Source organism: Peromyscus californicus, unplaced genomic scaffold (genome assembly GCF_007827085.1).
Source record: "Peromyscus californicus insignis strain IS unplaced genomic scaffold, ASM782708v3 Scaffold_6__1_contigs__length_162567912, whole genome shotgun sequence".
NCBI lineage: Eukaryota > Metazoa > Chordata > Mammalia > Rodentia > Cricetidae > Peromyscus > Peromyscus californicus.
In genome coordinates, this window is record NW_026294584.1 from 72,136,800 (window position 1) to 72,158,520 (window position 21,721).

At 45.0% G+C, this 21,721-nt stretch overlaps 1 protein-coding gene across 2 annotated transcripts in view; it reads left to right on the forward strand.

The window, feature by feature from the left end:
- The window catches only part of Wipf3 (WAS/WASL interacting protein family member 3), an 82,991-nt gene that overhangs the window by 27,779 nt on the left and 33,491 nt on the right, over positions 1-21,721 (forward strand). The window lies entirely within an intron of this gene.

A 21,721-nucleotide genomic window follows, 5' to 3' on the forward strand; every position in this document is an offset into this window, starting at 1 on the left:
TCCCAGGTGATGCAGGTTCCCAGATGATGTGATGCAGGTTCCCAGGCGATGCAGGTTCCCAGATGATGTGATGCAGATTCCCAGGTGATGCAGGTTCCCAGGTGATGCAGGTTCCTAGGTGATGTGATGCAGGTTCCCAGGTGATGCAGGTTCCCAGGCGATGCAGGTTCCCAGATGATGCAGGTTCCCAGGTGATGTGATGCAGGTTCCCAGGCGATGCAGGTTCCCAGGTGATGCAGGTTCCCAGGTGATGCAGGTTCCCAGATGATGCAGGTTCCCAGATGATGCAGGTTCCCAGGTGACACCTTAGCATTCTGGCTCCGCTTGCTTTGGGGTCTAATCAGTCTGGACGAAATGCTTCTCTCCCCTGCTCCCCCGCACATCTCATTTGCACCTTACTTCAGTCTCCATGATTTCCCCCTCCATTCCCACCACATGGAGCAGGCTTTCCCAGTCTCCCTAAGTGACTTTCTGTCTCACTGGGCACTCTGGTGAGAGGCTCCTGCTGAGGTCAGGCCCATAAGACACTGGGACGTCAAGTTGTATGTGTCATGCAGAAGGTGGTGAGAATACCCTGGCTTCTGTCCCCCGGTTACATGTCGGGAGAAAGCTATAGGGAAATGGGACTCACTGACAGAAGTTTCCTGTGTCTGAAGCAATGAATCTAGTCTACTTCTATCCAGGCCACATACTTTTAGTTTAATCATTTGATTTGTGTTAGAAGAGGACCACAGAGGGTGACTGTTCTGTTCTAGAACAAAAATTCAACCTCAGCACCAGCGACATTGAGACCAACTGTAGGGAGTTGCTGAGCTGTACATTTTAGGATACTTAACATCCTCAGTCTCTATGCAATGCCAATAACATCCCTCAAGTGTGGCAATAAAAAAAAAAATCCTCAGACACTGCATGATGGAGGAAAAATATAGATGGAATAGGAATAAGTATTGAAGTTTCTTTGCTGAATTTGACCCCAATGCCCAAATTCAAGGTCATTGCCACATGGCGATGAACAGTTTGTAGATACAGAAAACAACTGGGAAACTATTCGTGGATCCTAGATTTGCTGACACTGAAGAAATGCAACAGCCAGAAAAACAGACACATTAAGGGTAGATAGAGGATCTGGGGGATAACCCTTTGCAAACACTGCTGGGGACACACACATCTCCAGCTTCCTCAATGGTGAACAGTTCTTTCTAGAGTGTTCTAGACAGGAAACAATAAACCTACGTGCATCACTGTATATTCAGGTCATTTTTCTTTTTAAGAGTGATTAAGAATTTAACCCTAAAGTGACCAAAAAGAATTTATACAAAGGTATGCACAGCAATATGTTTCAGACTTGTGAAAAAATAATGGTTTATGAGAACTAAATTTTTTTTTTTTTTTTTTGGTTTTTCGAGACAGGGTTTCTCTGTGTAGCTTTGCGCCTCTCCTGGAACTCACTTGGTAGCCCAGGCTGGCCTCGAACTCACAGAGATCCGCCTGGCTCTGCCTCCCGAGTGCTGGGATTAAAGGCGTGCGCCACCACCGCCCGGCCGAGAACTAAATTTTTTTATGTTATACTGCACATTAAAAACATTTAATTAACACAGTGTTAATTAAAAATGACATATATGGTTATTACTTTTAAGAGTATTGACAGCATGCCTTTGCACATAATGAAATCTGTTGTGTAATTTACATCAGAAGTAGAAAAGATCATAGAAAAGATCATTGATAAGCTAATATAAAATTTAATATTTCATGCCAAGCGGTTGTGGTGCATGCCTTTAATCCCAGCACTAGGGAAACAGAGCTAGGCGGATCTCTATGAGTTCGAGGCCAGCCTGGTCTACAGAGCGAGATCCAGGACAGGCACCAAAACTACACAGAGAAACCCTGTCTCAAAAAAACAAAACAAAACAAAACAAAAATAATATTTCATTAGGAAATTCTTTGGTTAATTTTTTGTCGTCTTTCTCATTCATTCCATTTTTTTAAAAATGTATGTCTCATGGAGGAAGCAGGTCACTTAGAGCAGAAAATAACTATGTAAATTTTAGTATTTTTAAAATAAGTTTCTGCAATCTGGAAAATTTTTACCATATGTATTAAAGGCAGAAATAGTTAATGTTGTTGGTGTTGACAGAGCTCTTATAGATTAGCATGAAAAGGATGATGGGAAAACAGATACAGGTAAAAGGATTTTCAGATTTAGAACATTTCAGATTTTTGGATTTCAGATTTTTAAATTCGGGATGCTTACTCTGTAAAATCTATTTGCAACTATTCCAAAACCCAAAAATACCAAAATAGAATCTCCTCTTGTCTCATCATTTGTGATGAGAAATGATCCACCTGTAGTGAGAAAGCATGATTCATCTGCTTGGATGACCATGGGAAATTTCAGAATTGGCCAGTGTTGCAATCTGGCCTTGGAGCTCTTAGGGAAAGCAAAACTATGATTTCCTAAGAGACAGTTTTGTGGTGTCGATCACACAGCTTAAAAATGAATGTACTCTGTGATCCAGTTTCACTCCAGGCAACCCTTCTTTAAGAAATTAGTGATGGGAGCCAGTGGAGAAGAAGGACAGCAAGGGAACAAGCCCCCTGGACACAACAGGACTGATGCACACACGGACTCAGACACACAGACTCAGAGACGGGCAACACGCACAGATCTGTCAGATTGGGTCCCAGCGCTGAGAGAGGAGGGAGACTCAAGCCTCCATTTCTAACCCATCAGCTATCTCCAAGTGATAGGCTCATGGAGGAAAACTTAGCTTTCTGCAGTGGAGTCTCACTGGGTACACACACCACCCTTAGGGGCAGCCCGTGCCAGCAGTAGATGCCAACACAACAAACCCAGTGGTTCTTTTGGATTGCTTTTTGTCCTCACACAGTTCTTTGTCGGGGCTTTTTTTTTTTTTTTTTTTTTAACCTTACAGATCTTTCGCTTATCTAACACGGCTTCTGATTTTGTTTTTATAAGTTTTCTGTGTGTGCAGATGTGTATGTCTCAGCATCTGTGTGTGTTTCTTGTGCTTTTTCTTTGGCTCTTTTTTTTTTCTATTTGCTTGTTTGTTTTGTCCTTTTTTTTTAGTTTTGTGATTATTATTTTTTAGATGTCTATCTGTATTCTAATGAGAGAGAGAGAGGGAGGGTGTATGTGGGTTTGGGTGGGTAGGGTGGGTGGGGAGGATCTGGAAGGAGTTGGAGGAGGGGAACGTAATCAGAATATATTGTATGAAAACAATCTTTTTTTTTTTTTTTTTTTTTTTTTTTTTGGTTTTTCGAGACAGGGTTTCTCTGTGTAGCTTTGCGCCTTTCCTGGAACTCGCTTTGGAGACCAGGCTGGCCTCGAACTCACAGAGATCCGCCTGGCTCTGCCTCCCAAGTGCTGGGATTAAAGGCGTGCGCCACCACTGCCCGGCACAATCTATTTTCAATCAAAAGATAAAATCTATACTAAAATCATGAAAATAATAATCATTTCTGATGTTCTGAAAAAAGAATGCATAGCTATATTACATTACTAAATAGATTACTTATAATGATAACCAAAAAAGAACGCAAAAAAATTTAATTAAGGAGAGTCAAAGTTGTTTCTCAGTGCACAAAACAGCATGCTAGATCTTCATTAAAATCATATTCCAACTAGCACATAATTTCCAAAGTACAAGTGCTTCAGGAAGATTGCTCAGAAAAGCTGCAGGCATCCAGTCCAGAGTTGTTGGGGGACAGCAAGATAAGCCAGGGAGTAAAGGCATTTGTTAGGCAAACCTCAGTGTGACCCTTAAAACCCACAGGAAAGCAGAATGAGAGAACTGATTCCCCAAAGTTGTTCTCTTATCTACACACACACACACACACACACACACACACACACACACACACACACACACTAATAATGATCAATAATTTTTGAGTTGATGGGGAAGAATGCTATTGAAATCCTAAGAATCACACAGAGCTTACATCTCTTTCCTTACATGTTGGGGATCAACCCATGGCCCACTCACAGAAAACCGTGGCTCTGCTACTGAGCAGCACCCCCACACGGCCCTTTCTTACGTACAGAATACTTCTAATTATGCAGGGAACTATGCCTCTAAAGTGGACCTCCTCTAGGATGACCTTATATCACAAGCCATCTGCTGTCACACAGCAGGAAAGGCAGTCATAATCTGCCTAGGCAAGCACTTACACACATCTAGAATATGGGCAGTGCTACAGAGAGCTTGGCAAGCTGCAGCCTGTGGTCCAAACCCGGCCTGTGACCAAGGTGCTTTCCAGCCAAATAGCTGGGGTGAAGAATTGAAAGAAAAATATTTCATGATACATAAAAATGACATAATATTAGAATTTTAGCCCATAAATAAAGTTCACTGGAGCACAAGTACACATGTCCATTTGTATATCATCGGAGCCTGTGTTTCTGCTGTAGCTCTGGCATAGCAAACAAGAAAAATGTTATTTGATCAAAAAGAACTCCCTTCTCGCTTGTGGACCTGTGTTTTAATAATTGATTTAGTTCGTACTGCTATGTTTTTAATTGGGGCAATAAATATTTTGTAGACATGATTTCTCTTTTGCTACAGACAGTCACATGGGCTGTCTTTCACTTGGCCCCTTGACCCCCAATCCCTGGAATATTTACTGTCTGGGCCCTTCCAGGGATGAGTCACCAATAACTGCCCTGCAGCCGGCTGGCCTGTTCAGGCTCCCGTGTCTCTCCAGCCACCAGTGATCTCTACACACTTCTGTCATGGCTTGTCCTCCTCTGCTTTTCCTCTCAGGGACTTCCCATGACCTCTGGCAGGCCCACCCCAGCTTTCACAACCGGGGGCCTGCCTCCCTCTCCAGCTCCTCCTGAGCCCCTCTCCCAGGGCACTCCCCACCATGGTTTTTATACAGCTGTTCCTTCCATCTGATAGGAACTTGCTACTAAAATCAAAGTAGAGGTCCAGTCCACAGACCCCACTGGCTTGGGTACTTTTTTCAAAGCCCTCCTTCGGAGCAGTAATTGTTTTTAACTATGTTTTTATTTTTATTAGTGTTTGCACTTATTTAATCTTATGTTTTTTTTCATCGGGCTTGAAACAGGCATTCAGCTTATGAAGGGAGGGAAGGAAGAAAGGAAGAGAGGGATGAAGGAAGGGAGGGGGAGGTGAAGGAGAGAGGAAAGGAAGGAAAGAAGGAAAAGGAAGGAGTGAATGAGATGGGAAATTAGTGACTGAGTAAATAGAGTTGAGAAACAGCTAAAGTTTTCATAACTAGTGGACAGGGCTCTACACACATGTTCAAGTCCAATCAACAAGACATTACTCAGGCCCCCAGGGCCCATGGGAAGTGAGACTAGACTCATTGAATGCAGCATGAGCAATGGGAATTTGTAGTCAAGAGCCTGAAAAGATGGGTGGTGGAGAAGAATTGCCAAGAGGAAACGTAGAGGGGGGTCAAGGAGACTCTGGATAAATCTCTCTGCCTTGTTTATCTATTTGCTGTAATAACCTGGAACCCTATGCGAGCTTGGCAAGCACTTTACTAGTTAGTAGCATCTCCAGCCAACCAAACACAATCTGGCATGATAGAGTTTATGACTCTAGTCAGAACCAGGAAAACCAGATATCTAGAGTTCAGGGTTCTTGGTAAACATGTTTAACAAGGTTCTTTTTCAAAACTGGATTATTTTATAAGGAAGTGCACAGATGGGCCTAGAAGTTCCTGATGCCTGCCCAAATTCTGATTGATTATGAAGACTTCTCCCTCTTGCCTTTCACCATCCCCTACCTGCCAACTCCAGACATGTGCGTCTCTGTCATGGCAGAAGGTGGGGTGGGCTACAGGGGCTCTGAGATAATCTTCTGCTCAGCCAGGCAGCTCTACCCTCGTGTCTCCCACCCTTTCCTGAAACCACACCCCCTCCAATCTTTTCAGCTGTTCTTCTTTTTCCTGTACCTTTAAAATCCAGTAAGCCATGTAAATTGCCTGGGGGGTGTTGTTGACTCACTTATAACTAAATTATTATTGTTGCTTTGTTTATAGGGTGTGGTTTTTTTTAATATCTGTTTTTTTAAACCTACAATGGATTTGGATTTGAAATGCAGCAGAATTGTACTAAACTTTTGTTTTCAAATCTTGTCCTCTTGTCCCTTTGTGTTCAAGTACATTAGATGTAGTAAGAGAACACACTCCATAAGGACATGTGAATTTCATCTGTCTGCCATGGTCCCCCACAGAGCAAAATGTAGGCATCACTGACCAGATGATAAATTTTGGAGATTGGTAGCCCAGACAGAGCCTGCTGGTAACATTCATGGTTGTAGCATGTGTATTTATTCATCAAGTAGATCTAGAGGTTTTCCTAACATTTGTTTTAATGTTGCCATTCAAGCTAGAACATCCTCAGAGGGAAATGGTTGTCCCAGATCTGATCATAACTTGTTATTTAAACATCAAGGAGGAACTGGCTTGGCTGTCATTGCTTTACCATGAGAGGCAGCACACTGATGCAGAAGATGCCACAGTGCCATGCATTTTGCCTACCTGTTCTGAAGACGGTGTTTATTAACACTGCTGGAGGGAAATGATAGTGGGCCCTCGCTGTTCTGTATCCTCCTTACTGTTTGTCAAGTTGTTTCTTTTTTTTTTTTTTTTTTTTTTTTTTTTTTTTTTTATTTTTCATAATTTATTTCACTTTTATTTTATGTGCATTGGTGTGAAGGTGTCAGATCCCCCAGAACTGGAGTTACAGACAGTTGTAAGCTGCCATGTGGGTGCTGGGGATTGAACCCGGGTCCTCTGGACCAACAGTCAGTGCTCTTAACTACTGAGCCATCTCTCCAGCCCAAGTTTCTTTAGGAAACTCGGTGGCATCATTTTCCTCCTGTGGACTAAGGGTTCGCATGACTCGTGGGCCAAGTCACCATCTTAGAGTTGACGGTATCAGCCATGACTTACATGGGGAGATTTTCCTGCCTCCTCTGGCATGCAAGGGCTTCTGATAAGGAAAGCAGTGTGGGAAATGCACTGTTCTCCGCAGTCCCATGAGATACTCCGGAGTCTTATGTTTGATGTTATTGAGGAAGAAGTGGGGGTGGGGAGAACTGGGTGAAAGGAAGCTTGGTAGAACTGCGTATTATATGTGCTCTGGAAAGGGTGATTTGCATGTCCACTAGTGCATTTGCAATAATGAAGGGCTCACAGATTCTTAAATACTGTCACTCATGTGTGCTCTCTTGTCACGCTGGTGTTTTGATTGGTGCTGCTAACAGGGGACTGGAGTGTTGCCCCCGCCCCCGCCCCCCAGTGATCCTGGAAGGAGGAGGAAGCTTTTGCAGTGCACTCTCTATGGGGATTGTATTAAGTTGGCTTTTTCTTATGTTTACCAGTCTACACAATGACTCCTTTGTCTCCCAGTGACTTTAAAAACCTGATTCCTTTCTGTGTGGATTTGCATAGTGAGCAGTAACAATAGGTCTGTGGAAACCAAGCTGGTTTTTTGCAGCAGGTTTCCTGTCTTCATGAGAGGTGTGTCAGGACCTGCCACTCATGCTTGCAAAGGGCCATTCAGGACAACGTTCGAATGTGTGTGTGTTCCTTCGCAGCTGTGAGGTAGGCAGGTGGCAGGCACAGAATGGAGAAGCCTGTGTGGTATCTAGTTGTACAGTGATGATGCCCAGGAGCCGTCAGGAGCCCACGGCACCAGCGTTCCAGCCAGCAAACCAGAAGGGCTTTCATCACACGGACCTGACCTGAGCAGGAGCCACCCCGTGCAGTACCTATAAGGAAGAGAAGGAAAAATTGCACAGTGCCCAGATAGCCATTGGATACAGCCAGGTACTGGAGCCGAGACTCCTTGCCAGGGCATTAGTCACACTCCAAACTGCTGGGTTTGGGCCTGAGGGAGCTTGAAATTCCCACCATCATTCGCTGTTCCTAGAAAACCACAAGCCGGCCATGTCATCCTCCCAGGCCTGTCTTCATCTGAGCATGGTTGTGATAAAAAGGGACATTCTAGAGCCTTTGGGGCCTTGCATCCCTTGCTCCAGCTGCTCTGACTTTTACCTTTCTGGTCATAAAAGAAATATCAAAAGCTTGCTAGCTCATGTGGCGACTGTCAGTGAGACACCGACCTGACCAGGTGTGAAAGCCTGAGGCGGGGTCACAGCTCCGCAAACGCTCAATGGTAGGCAGTATCGGGGACTCCTAAAGTCTTTAGTGAAAGGCCATGCATGCGGTGACAGCTCAGCAGAGTGCGCCCTGGCTGTGTCAATGAAAGCATGCTAGCTCGTGTGCACTCAGATGAAGACCGTGAGGACAGACACCAGTGTCGCCTGTCACCGCTGGCTTTTCAGGCAGGGAATTTTTGCTTATTTTTGAATAATAATTCCTCCACTTTCTCACATAGCCACCCGAGATTTTTTTTTTTTTTTTAATTTCTTGCTGCATTGTAGGTGGAATCCAGGGCCTTGAGTGAGCTTGGCCAGCACTCTTCGTTGATCTGCATCTCCAGCCTCATTGTTCTTATTTTTATAATTCCAAGAAATATGCCTTTAAAAAAAGAAAAGGCTGAGCAACAACCTGCCAGTGGGCTGAGTGAGACTGTGTAAAGATGATGGTGTGTGACGGTCGTGTGCTCAGGCACCTCCTGAGCAGCTGCTAGGCCTGGGCCCTACGCCAAGCACTCAATACAGATGACTAGCAGTTACAGTCAGAATTCATTCGGTAGGGCCAGCACTGGTGGGCCGGGGAGGGAGCTGAGGTTCAGAGGCACTGACAGGCCCAATGTCACAGACGCACTCAGTGGTGGAGGTGGATTCCTCAACAGCTCCCGAGTGTGTACTGATGCATTCTGCCTTGCACCCTCGAGACACCAAACAGTTGTAGGACCTCTACCAGCAAGCTGGGAGTGATGCTCTAGGACCATTACCAGCAAGCTGGGAGTGATGCTAAACTCCAACACATAGCCATTGAGTCGTTCTTAATGAGAGCGCCTTCACAGCAGGTGATGTTATCCTTTTCTAAAGATGTATTAACTTTTATTTTATGTGTATGAGTGTCTTGCCTGCATGTATGTCTGTGTACCATGCGTGTACAGCCATGTAGGGGACCAGAAGAGGGTGCTGGATGCCCTGGAACTCAGGTTACAGACTGTTGTTAGCCACCCAGTGGGTGCTGGGAATCAAACCTAGATCTTCTTCAAGCACAAGAGCTCTTAACCACTAAGCCATCTCTTCAGCCCCGGGTGATATTATTCCTAGTTTTAAGAAGCGCAGAGGGCCTAAGAACTTATCTAGAGGTGCACAGCTACTCATCTGATAAGACTGAGGTCTGAACTCGGGCAGGATGGCACCAGACCTGATGTCCAGTGTGAGTGTGAGGCCAGCTGCCATTTGCTCAAGAACAGAATGCACCGAGGGTATGGAATTCTCAGCCACTGCTGGTGCCCTCTGGAATCTGCAGATTAGAGAATTAATGGATCACATTCCCCAAAACTTGGACATGGCATCCAACTCCTTTCTATATCCCAAACTGCTTCTGGGGTTATTCTTTTCTTTCCCATTTTCCTTTTTGTGTGTGTGTGTGGTTCCATTATTTTTCCATTTATGTATTAATTTCTTCCTTTAAATTAAAAAAGGGAGCAGTTGAGCCTCCAAATAAAACTAATGTAGCAGCAGAGAATCCCATTGAGGAGGAGGCGGTGCCAAGGCAGAGGAGCTGACAGCCCACTAGGGATGAGCTTGCACAGAGTCTCTGCCACCAGTGATAATGAGCACACAGTGGGGACGGTAAGTGCTGGATAAGCTCAGCGGCAGCATGCTCAGTCCCTTCCTGTGACCAGGCCATCATGTGAGGCCTGAGCCCAGGCTGACAGAACTCCTGGGTCTCTTCCTCAGAAAAGTGTAGATTCCTGAATCCAGAGCAAAGCATGCCGCTGCTCAGACAGAGAAATGGAGAGTATAGATCTGGTTTCCCGGTCCCAGATCAAGGGTGCATTGGTAGTATAGTAGTGAGCAGAATCCCTCCCATTCCCAGATCAGAAGTTTGAGAAGTATATTTCCTCTTCATTATTTCCTACCTCTGGAAAGTGTTACTTTTAAAGGGCTCCTTTGCCCCCTAAGGAGTCACCCTCCTCTTCCCAGGCTTGCTCCTCCCATCATTTGAGTACTCTCCTGAACAGATGAGCATGGGGTGAGGAATGAGGGAGGGTCTTGGGGCTAGTGGTCATGCAGCAGCTAGAGAGTGACCGCAAGCTATGCCAAGGCCAATGCCAGACACCCAGTAGACACCTGGCTCCTAGCTTTATTTCCTGAGTTGGCACTGAGGTCACAGGTAAGGCTGCTGTGAGCTGGCTAGCCGCTGCCTTGTACCTTCCACCTGCCTTTGCCCTGCAAGCCCAGAGCAGGTTTTCTGCCATGCTGTGTAAGAACCCCACCAATACCTCCAGCCTCTACTACGAATGTTCTGTAAAGCAAATGCAATTATGTCAGACAGAGCAAACTCAGGAGCAGTAACAATTAACACTTGGGAAATTATTGAAAAGCAAGAACAAATCCTTCAGCACAACCGTCCTCGTTCTAATCTGTTATTATTTTCTCAGAGAATAGACCCTGCACCTTCGCTCTCCGCTCTCCATAGAGGTCCTTTAAAGCTCACAGAAAGCATGCAGTGCACCTGTTTTATAGATGGTAGCAATAGATTACCATTTTAATAAGATCCGTTCACAGAGGGGGAGCCTCTGACTGGGTTTCAAGAAGCTGATGGCAGGACTCCACCTGCACCTGCACGTGGAGTGTTGGAGCACAGAGGTGTGAAAATGTGTTTGTGTCCTGTAGCCCTCTGTTTGGAATGCATTGTGGGAAGCTGTGGGCTTCAGCAGGGAGCCTGTAACAACACAGACTGCTGTGTAAAAAAGGCAAAAACGTGAGTTTTAGAGTTAGGCAGATTGAAAACTGAATCACGGGAGTCGTTCCCAAGCTGTGTGATAGGTGAATGACATACCAACTCTGAGCCTCAGTTTCCCCATGGATTCATGGGAATAATAATGGTCACTCCCTGGGGTCCATTGCCCCTGTCGCAGAAACTTCAAGAAGGGAGGAATTGGGTTTTTTGTCTGGTTGGTTTTTGTTTGTTTGTTTGTTTGTTTGTTTCCACGTCTTGGGGATTGCCTGGCACACAGTGACATTTGTAAACACACATCAAACGGATGACTCCGACGCTAACTGTGAGGATCCGACCAGAGGATGACAGCGGTTGCTTGCCAAGTGTCTAAGTAGCAGCAACAACTGTTCCAGAGAGCAGAAACACAACCAGTCAAAGGTCCACGTCAATGCGAAGTTGCCAGAATAGACAGCAGAAGTTAAGGTCAAGATTGGGAGCCCCAAGGCGACAGTCGCCATTAGTCCGAATGGAGTCCAAGAATGGGGAAGAAAGAGCGCTACCTGAGGTTGTCTGTGGTTCCAAACTCACTCTGCCAGGTTGCCCTGCCCATGGATTCTGTGGATCCATTCTCCCAGAAGTGCCCTTCCCTTTTGTTCATGCTGAGTTGAGTGGACCCGCGTCCACGCTACACCGGAAGCACCTGGGACAGCAGATTTGAAGCACATGGCCTTTGCTGGGGCTCGGCTCCACTGTGGTGTCTCGTGGGGGAGCATCTTACCCACTCCAGGGAAATGGCTGCACAATTCAAATACTTTAAACATTTGGAGAAGGCTTTGCTTTGTTGTTGGACAACAGCAGTAGCAGACCAACACACTAGCAGAAGGGAAGGCCACCTGTCTCTGGATGATTTCACAGTCAGAGCAGTATGGGAATTCTAGCTGGTCTGGCTCTTAGCCCTCCCCTTGGGTTCTATAGCAGCTCCAGGAAGCTGAGGTCCAATGCTATGACCTGGTCTTTCTCTGTCTGAGCCAAACATTTATTTGCTTTCTACTGACAGGGAAATTGGAACACAGGTAGAGTATTTTCTTTGTACTAGTTGTTACTGAAAAAAAAGAGAGTTTTATAATTAGTTCTGATTTATTTTACTTAATAATACATTTATATATTTAAGCAGTTTTATATATATTTTTAAAGTATTGGGAGGTAAACAGCTGGTTGTAATGCAGATGAGATGGACTATGAGTTGACCACTGTTGAAGCTAGATGGTAGCTCCTAGAGGTCATTACACTTCTGACCGTTTGTATATGGTAGTAATTTTCTGTAACTAAAAAGAAACCTCCATAGATCTTAAATAACTTTTGTGACTTGGCAGAACCAAGAGACTGTACAGCCTGCTTACACTAATTCAGAGAGGTGTTCAAGGGACCAAATATTGGTGCTTTTTAATTTGGCAAAATGAGATTTGTATCAGCAGGAATCTGCTTGAAGTTATATGTTGTCATGCTCTGTGTCAAGTTTTCCACCATACAGTGAGGCACTGAATTTTTAGGATTTGATATTATGGGGGTGTTAGCTGCTTTGTCATCCCAGGGGTCCCCTGTAACCACTGGGCCAATCAGTGGCATCTAGGTAAAACATTGTTGCGTCTCACCAGGACTGCTCATCTCCTCTCTGTCTCCACATTCCTTAGGTGATGGTGCCAGGTGTGGAGGTTGGCTTGGATAAGAGCAGTAGCCAAGCCATTGGAGCTAGGTGTGTGTGAAGTCTCTATGAAGTTCAGTATTGTTTTCTCCAGCCGGCCTCATCAATGCCTTCTGTGTGACCTCAAGCTCCTCTGCCCCTCTATAGAACAGTCCCATTCTCATTCTCTCTCTCTCTCTCTCTCTCTCTCTCTCTCTCCTTTCCTCCCACTCCCTTCCTTCCTTTCTTCCTCCCTTCCTGCCCCCCTCTGTTTGCTAAGTAATGTCTGAAGAAAAGACTACTCTAAAACTTCAAATGTTTTGTTTTGTTTTTTGAGGCAAGGTCTCATGTAGCCCAGGTTGACTTTGAACTCACTACATAGCAAAAGATTAACTTGAACGTCTAAGTTTATGAAGTTCTGGGAATTGAACCTAGGGTTTTAGCGCATGTTAGGCAAGCATTCTACCAACTGAGCTACATCCCCAGACCTTAAATGTCTGTCAAAGGATGGATTTTAATACAAAATGGGGGGAGTCTGGATGATGGGGACATGACCACACCACACCCTTCCCAGGGCTCATAACAGAATCAGTGAGAGTCTTTGAAAAACCCTACAACTCATACAAACACACATGTTCTTGCTCTATGTTGGAAATAACTTTTTAAAAAGGTATCTCTGTCAGGATACACTCTTCTAGTACATATTACTTGCATGTTGCCTTCTTCCTTTTTGCTGGAGAATCAATGCATTTCTCCAGAGGCCTCATTCTCTCTGCTGCCAAATACAGACACCCTCTCAGGGCTCTGACATAGACACAATAGTATGCCAGGTTTCTGATTTAGAGTGCAAGTCTGGAGGATATATTCAAAGTCTCTTTTTGGCAATGGAGACTTTTCCAGGGCAATTACAATAGCACCTTCATATTGTCACTCAAAATAGGGAGTCTCCAGTACCTTACTGAACAGGTGGACAGAGTCCCATGATCTCTCTTGGCATACAAAGCAGAGAAAAGATGAGAGAAGTAGGTCATTGGGAATAATTTGGAGTCTGCTGAAGGTAGATCCTTTACCCTGCTGGGAACCCGTGTCTAGCTGTACAGAGGCTGCCTTGCATTGTACAGAGCCACCTTGAGTTGCATAGAGCCTGCCTTGCATTGTACAGAGCCACCTTGAATTGCAGTGTTTGGGAATCCCGGGCATACCGACTCACCCCTGAAGACCAGCAGCAACAGCTGTGCAGAAGTCACTCACCACTTGGTCAGTTCAGTGGAGCCTGGCTTCTGCACCCGCAGCTGTCCCCACCACACTGAGACATCTGTCCTTCTAGAAACAGATTGAGCTGTCCCTAGACAGAACCCACGTCTTGACTCTTGTTCCTGTGCTGCGGTGTGCCCACATCCCCACGTGTGTGCACGGCTTTGCTGCCTGCATTTACTGGCTACTCAGAAAAACACACAGACTACATCCAAGGAGCAGTTGACTCCAAGAACGTAGGCCTCTGCTTCTAAAGATTCAAATGCTGGAGGTGCTTCAGTGGTAATGCGGTTCAGAATCGATGGACAGACACCTGCTGTTTCTGGACGCTTATGTGGAGAGTCCGATCAATTCCTGGCAGCCTTGCATTATCTTAGCATCCATTATAGATGATCTCCGAGCAAGGGCAGAGCACTTGGCCCTGCTCGCCTGCTGTGCAGTGGTTGCTGACGTCTCTTCCAGATCTCCTGGTTCCTGAAGATGCTTGCTGGTATGCTGAGTCCCTGATGTGACTGGAGCCCCTAGATGGACCAAACTGTGACACAGACTGAGTCCTAGTGTAGAACTGGGGTGGGCAAAGTACACATGGATCACACAAGTCATGAAAACCAGATGGGGACCTGCTTCAATTATGTTTTATTTATTTATTTTTATTTTACAAATGATATTACTCCTCCTTTTATTTTGATTTTTGCGTTTCTCCTTTTCTCATGCTACCTAGACTCCTTGTATTGCTTCGTCTATGCTGCCAGAGTTAGAAAATAAAAATATAAAGCACACAGTTAAATTCAGTTGAAAACCAAAACAACAAAACAGCCAGGTGTGGTGGCACACACCTTTAAGCCCAGGACTCGGGAATCAGAGGCGGGTGGATCTCCAGGAGTTCCCTGCTAGTCAGGGCTACATAGTGAGACACTATCTGAAAAAAAAAAAGATAAAAAATTCAACTAATAAATAATTGCTTTAGAACAAGTATGGAGCAAATGTGGCCAAACTTACACATACAATAATCATTGAGCTTAATTCAAACTTGAGTGTCCTATTTTATCTGACAGTCTTAGGCCACATTTATGTTTCTTGGATATGTGTATTTGTAGATAGATAGATATCTGTCTACAAAATAGCTCCTTTATAGACGTGCTTGCTTTTCCTCACCATAAACCCAGGACTCATCTGGTCATTTGTATGTTCTGGGAAGCTAATAATGTTTCTCCTGTCTCCTTTTTTGAAGTTTTTGCATCTGTTTTCTCTTGTGGATTATCTTACTTTGGGACTGCTGGTCATACTTGACCAGGTTTGGTTCCCAGCACCCACACAGTGACTCACAACCATCTGTAACTCCAGTTCCGGGGGATCCCAGGCCTGCTTCTGACCTTCTCAGGTACACTCATGTTACATACACACAGGCAGGCAAAACACCCAGATACATAAAATAAAATAAAGAAATAAAAAACCCTGCTTCCACAAAGCCTTCCTAACTCCTTTTTATAATTGGCTTTTGTGGAGTTTGTTTGTTTGTTTGTTTGGGGCAAAGTTGTTGTTGGTTTGGTTTTTTTATTTGTTTTGTTTTTGTTTTCGTTGTGACAAGGTCTCACTCACTCAATAGTCCGGAGCTATGTATGTAGAGCAGGCTGGTTTCAAACTTGCAGAGAGTCCTTGCCTCTGCCTCCTAGGTACCAGAATCCACTATACTGTGCACGTGATTTGATTCCCAATAGCCTTTATTCTTACAGCAGCTTTAGTTCTTAGAAAAACTGAACAGAAAATAATGTCCCCACATACTCCCTGTCCCCCTGCAAGCATATCCCCCACAGTGGAAACCAGATTTTTCACCTATGCTTAAAGATTCTTCGTTTTTCAAACTACCCCTTTGATGGTGTCATTACTCAGAGTGAAGAGAAAACTTACCAAAGATTATGATTCTTAAAGATGTTTATGTGGTGGTTTTCTACAGTGAGTGCCTTACATTCGTATTATGACATGGTCTTATTTTCTGCCAGTACAGTGTGGTTCTTAAAATGAAATTAACTGTACTATAGGTCAGAGCAGTAGCTGGCAGGTCAAGAGCAGCTGAATACCTAAGTGAATTCATGCTCTAGTCCTTAAAGCGTCTAGGGCAGCAGGATGCTTCTGGGTCTTGGAATTTTCCAAAGCAGGGCTGCACCTGCTTCCTTCAGGGTGAAACACACTGGGCTCACCAAGAGGCAGAATCCATCTGCCTACAGAAAGGACAACACAGCAGCAGATCTGAGGTTACGGAAGTGAGGGTTGCGTCAGCCCACGCCACGCCAATTGCATGGAGCCCCAGTCAGCAGACCTAATTTTAGGAGGTGCAAGACAGAAATACAGTTGAGAGGAAGGAACTAAAAATAATTCCTCTCTATTCATTGCAGTTCACGTCCTCAGACAGTCTGAATATGTTCTGTTTCAGCCAACGAGGTCTTTGTCATGGTTGGCATGATGACCTCATGAGGCACAGTGGGACCCGGGTTCTGTTTTGAGCCACTGCAGCTGTGGTGACCTTCCACTTCTCTCCTGGCATCCAGTCAAACCAGGGCTACTGTATTTTCAGAAGATTAGCAGTGGCCCTGTTTAGTTAAAATAATCTTCAAGGACAGCATGAGTGAGCATGGTGTGTGAGGCATACCTCTGGGGTACCCACAGGCCTCTTCTGCCATTATCATGAAGAACATTTATTTTCATTTTTAATTCACATTATATTTATCACATTGAAGAACAAGTTTGATTTGAGTGGATTTTTAGGGTTTAACATGTATAAGGCATTGCGCTAAGTACTAGAAAGGTGGCTTCCGACAGAATTTCTACCTCAAGGAACATACTCGAGGGGACATATGCATGTCAAGATGGGCATGGTATCCAAACACTGGCTTCAGGTTGACAGTAAGATGTGCTCAGAAATCCTTGTCTGGTGTTGGAATGGTGAGAGATCAACTGAGGCCAGGCGAGCCCAGTGACCTGTGTGAAGTTGTTGATGACAGGTAGGATAAAGTCTTTCCGTTTTCCCACCATTTCTCTGCAAAGCTGCTGTGCTCATGAATGGTGTGTGTGTGTGTGTGTGTGTGTGTGTGTGTGTGTGTGTGTGTGCATGTGAGTGAGTGTAAATGTGTGTGTGCGTGCGTGTGAGTGTGAATGTGTGTGAGAGTGTGTGAGTGCTTGAATGTGAGTGTGAATGTATGTGAGAGCATGTGTATGTGAATGTGAGTGTGTGAGTGTATGTGTGTGCGTGAGGGATGTTGCCTTAGTTTGGGCAGCAGAAGTCTTACAGAGGCAGTGAAGACGTGAGACCCTCCCTGAAGTTGCAGAAATCTTCAGGAGGCAGTAGATTCCTATGGGCAGCAGTCGGGCACCTAAACAAGTCTCTTTTCACCCCATGCTCAAAGCCCAGCTGCTACTGCCCCACTGGACCAAACTCTCTAAGTTTATGGCTGTTGTCTAGAAAACACTTACAAGAGATGAACTGTTTATTCTGATTCTTGAGTGGGTTCCTGGAGAAAGCCTGCCCGCTGGGCGTGGGGAAAGGATTGGGTTTCAGTAGGAAGAGTGGGAACAGGAGACTGCATCAGGTATGGGGGAATGTGTGAGAACTGGGATGGGAATGGGGCCAGGAACAAGGAACTTGGCACGTACAGCTGCCATAGTGAAGTTGATGGTAACATGCACCATGGTCACATTCTGGAAGCCGCTAGTGATTCATGATTAGTGAAGATTTGTCCTAATCCTATGTGTAGGTCACCTTAAGCATGAGAAGATTATAGGGAAAATGACATGAACACTTAACTGGAGAGGAAAAAGTTTGAAAGCGAGAGTTCCTTGGGGAAACCATTCAAATCCATGACTTCCAGACACTCCACTTTTCACCCACACTTCTGCTCCCACTGCTGAGATCACAGCCCTGGTCTAAGCGGTCAAAGTAAGAAATAAAAGGACTGTGGACACAAGAAAGTGGTGGCAGATGAGAAGGAAGGTAGGAATTGGTGCCTTTGGGAAGGAGAGTTGGTGGGAAGTAAAACTAACTATGGAGGGAGAGGGTTTTTGTTTTGAGTCTGGTTGGCCTGAAGGATGCTCCTGGGATGTGTATCACAAGTGAACTAGCAGGTGGTGTACAGAGGTTATGTGTGCTCCTGTGTGTGCTCCTGTGTACACATATGGGAAGTGGTGGGAAGGGCCTGGCGTGGCTGCTGAAAGGAAGTGGTATCATTCCAGCACCCATGGCATACATGGATGCCTGAGGCTTACAAACATCCAGTAGGCTGACTCTCACTGGAACGTGTCCTATCAGCTTCTGGCACCACGTGTGGACAAACTGTACTGGTAGACAACTAGACTGGCATTGACGAGGACGCTGGCAGGAATGCCTCTCCTTTCTCTTCAGGAAAATGTCAGGTGTGAGTGCTCTGAATGTTGAAACTTTTCTTGTATCATAGGTGCGTTGTTGTGGAATATTATTTTAACTACGGAAAGGTGTGTTGCGTGTGTTCATGCTGCATTTGTTTAACTATGTAAGATGTGTTACATTTGTTTCACCTGGCCTGTCTAAGGCACCTGATTGGTCTAATAAAAAGCTGAACAGTCAATAGCTAGGCAGTAGAAGGAAAAGCCGGGCTGGTGGGCAGAAAGAGAATAAGTAGGAGGAGGAATCTAGGCTCAAAAAAAGAGAACAAGGGAGAAAGAGAGGGTGATGCCTGGGGCCAGTCAGCCAGGCAGCTGCCAGGCACAGAGAAAGCAGTGAAAATAGGGCATACAGGATGAAAGAAAGGTAGAAAGCCCCGCGGCAAAATGTAGATGAAGAAAAACAGGTTACATTAAGCTATACAAGCCAGGGGGACAAGCATAAGATAAGGCCAAGCATTCATAACTAATAGTGAGTCTCCATGTCTTGATTTGGGAACTGGTTGGCTGTCCAAGAAATCCTGCTACAGTGCCTTATGGCTGTGACATGATAATGAGTCAGGGAGACCCAGGGACATCACACTGTAGCTAGAGTTTTCCTGCCTGGCCCACAGTCAGGACAAATCTCTGACACCCGCCAGTCCCACAGCCGCTCAAACCCGACCAAATAAACACAGAGACTTATATTGGTTACAAACTGTATGGCCGTGGCAGGCTTCTTGCTAACTGTTCTTACAGCTTAAATTAATCCATTTCTATTAATCTATACCTTGCCACGTGGCTTGTGGCTTACTGGTACTTTACATCTTCCTTGTCCTGACTGCGGCTGGCAGTGTCTCCCTCACCCAGCTTCCTGTTCTCTCAATTCTCCTCTCTATTAGTCCCGCCTATACTTCCTGCCTGGCCACTGGCCAATCAGTGATTTATTTATTGACCAATCAGCAACACGTTTGACATACAGACCATCCCATAGCATCACACCAAGGTGCCAGTGGGACCAGGAAGAGCCTGGCTGCTTGAGGACATGGCATCTCAAAAATGTACCAGTTACTGAAATGAAATACTGCAGGAAGTTGGTAGGCAAAACAGAGCAACAGCATGTATGAGTGTGGTTTGAGTATATACCTGGTGTTTGCTCTTTGGAGCCAGTTTTTGGAATAACAGAGATGATAAGTCTACTGAGATGTATGGAGTTGTAATCTAATTAAAATGTCCACACTGTTAACTTTTTAAATTCTTTTTTACACCTATTTAGTGTGTGTGTGTGTGTGTGTGTGTGTGTGTGTGTGTGTGTGTGCATGAGGAGGCCAGAGAACAGCTTGAAGGAATTGACTCTCAGGGCTTGAACTTGTCATCAGGCAGGGGTCTTTACCTGTTGTTTTTATTATATTGAAGCATCATCTATCGGTCAGCTATTGACCTGCTGCTGTGAGAATCTCAGTCTCTTATAGCATCCTCTCACCTCTCCCTCCCGTCCTCTTCCTTCTGTGAGGTTTCTGCTCCTCGCTTCCTTCATGGTACCCGGATGTGTAAGTGCTGTGCTGTGTTAGTCATCTGTTGCTCAGACACAATCCCTGACTCAAACAACAGCTTTGGAGGCTTCAGTCCATGGTTGGCTTGCTCCATTGTGGGAGTCTGAGGTGAGGAAGAGCACCATGGTGGGAAGAGAATGGTAAAGCAAAGCTGCTCACACCATGGTGGCCAGGAAGTCTGCAGAGACAGGAAGGGGCCGAGACAAAGCACTCTTCAAAGGAAAAACTCCCAGGGACCTACTTCCTCCAATCAGGACTGAACTCCCAACATTTCCAGTCACCTCCCAAAGACACTGTCAAATATAGAATCCGTCAATGGATTAGCCCATTCATAAGGTCAGAGCCCTCATACCCCAGTTACTTCCCAAGTTTCTTGCCTGGGAATATCGTTAGCATCAGGGACATAGTTTTCCATAATGACAAACCTGTGCTGTTCACCGTCAGCATGTGACAACATGCCTTGACTCTATCATGCAGGGTGTGGTCACTGGAGCCTTTACCACTGTCCCATCTCTCCTTTATCTTTCTTTGGCCGATTTTTCTCTGCCACATTTTAATTTTGTTTATATATTTCAAGTTTCATGTGGTAAGATTGACTCTCACAGAGAGGGTGACAGCTCCATGATGACAGCTCACATTTAGATTCGTGCCATCGCCACTGTCAATCAGGCCACAGTTCAGTTCCACCCCGCTCCAGAGCTCCCCCTTCCTACCCCCTCCGCGGCCACACCCTCCTTCCGTCAGGGTCCCTGGCAGCCCCTGACCCTCCTTTTATTGTCCCATTCTTACCCAGTTGCTGGGTGCTGCCCCACATTTTGTTAACCCGGCCCCTGCTGAAGGGCGTCCCGGCAGTTTCCAGTTGTTTCTGCTGCTCTTGTTCCTTTGCTTCTTCGTATAAATTTAAGACTCGCCATGGCGATGTCTATTTTTAAATCTTACTGGGCTTTTGACTGGAATTGCACTGAATCTATACATTGACCTGTTCTCTTTATTGCGTTGTGTCCTCCGGTGGACACAGTGTACATCTTTATTGATTTAGACCTTCCTTGCATCAGAATTCTATGGTTTTTAGAACCCATACCTTGTGCGTAGTGCTATGTATTTCTTTCATATTTGGAAGTCTTTTAAGGTGTTTTTAAATGTTTGGTTTCCAGTTGTTTATCCCCAGTTTACAGTCTCGCTTGGTTTCTGTGTACTGACCCCCGTAAACTATGACCTTGATGACTCTCCTTTTAGCCCTACCTACTGCCTGGTAGCTCATTCATTTCCCTTTCTTACCTTATTGCGAGTGCTGGGATTAACGTTATGATGTTAAATGAGTCTTGCTTTATTCCTGACAGCAAGAGGCTACTTGACCACTGAGTCTGTGGTTAACCAGTGGGAATGAAGCTCCCTTCCATTCTGTTTGCAGAGAGCTCTTATCATGAAAGGATATTAATTTTGTTGAGTTTTGATGCCTTTTCTTAATCAAATGATGTGATTGTGTGATTTTTTTCTTCATCTTTACACTGTTAATATGATGGGTTTGTTTGATTGATTAGCAGTGTACACACACACACACACACACACACACACACACACACACACACACACACACATATATTGCTGGGCTCTATCAACTTCTTCAGTTAAGGATTTAAAACAACCGCATTCTGTTATGTGGTCATATTTGAGTGCTTCCTGCTTTGACTCTAAAACTGTTTCTGAGAGTTTGAAGATCCATAATAAACATTATTTTCATGATTATGAGGTATAAACAGGAGTCTTGTGGAGCCAATTGGGATTGTATGATTGCGTTTGTCTCGCTTTGAGACCGTCGTCTGCTGTACCTATAACCCACCGCCTATCTCCTTCCTTGCTCTATTAAGTTGCTCAAAGGTAGTGCCTGTCTCAGACAGTTTCTCCTTTTTCCTGGGGTTTGAGGTTCTCTTTGTGTTTTTTCAGAGGCAGGGAAGAGAGCAGACATAATCTC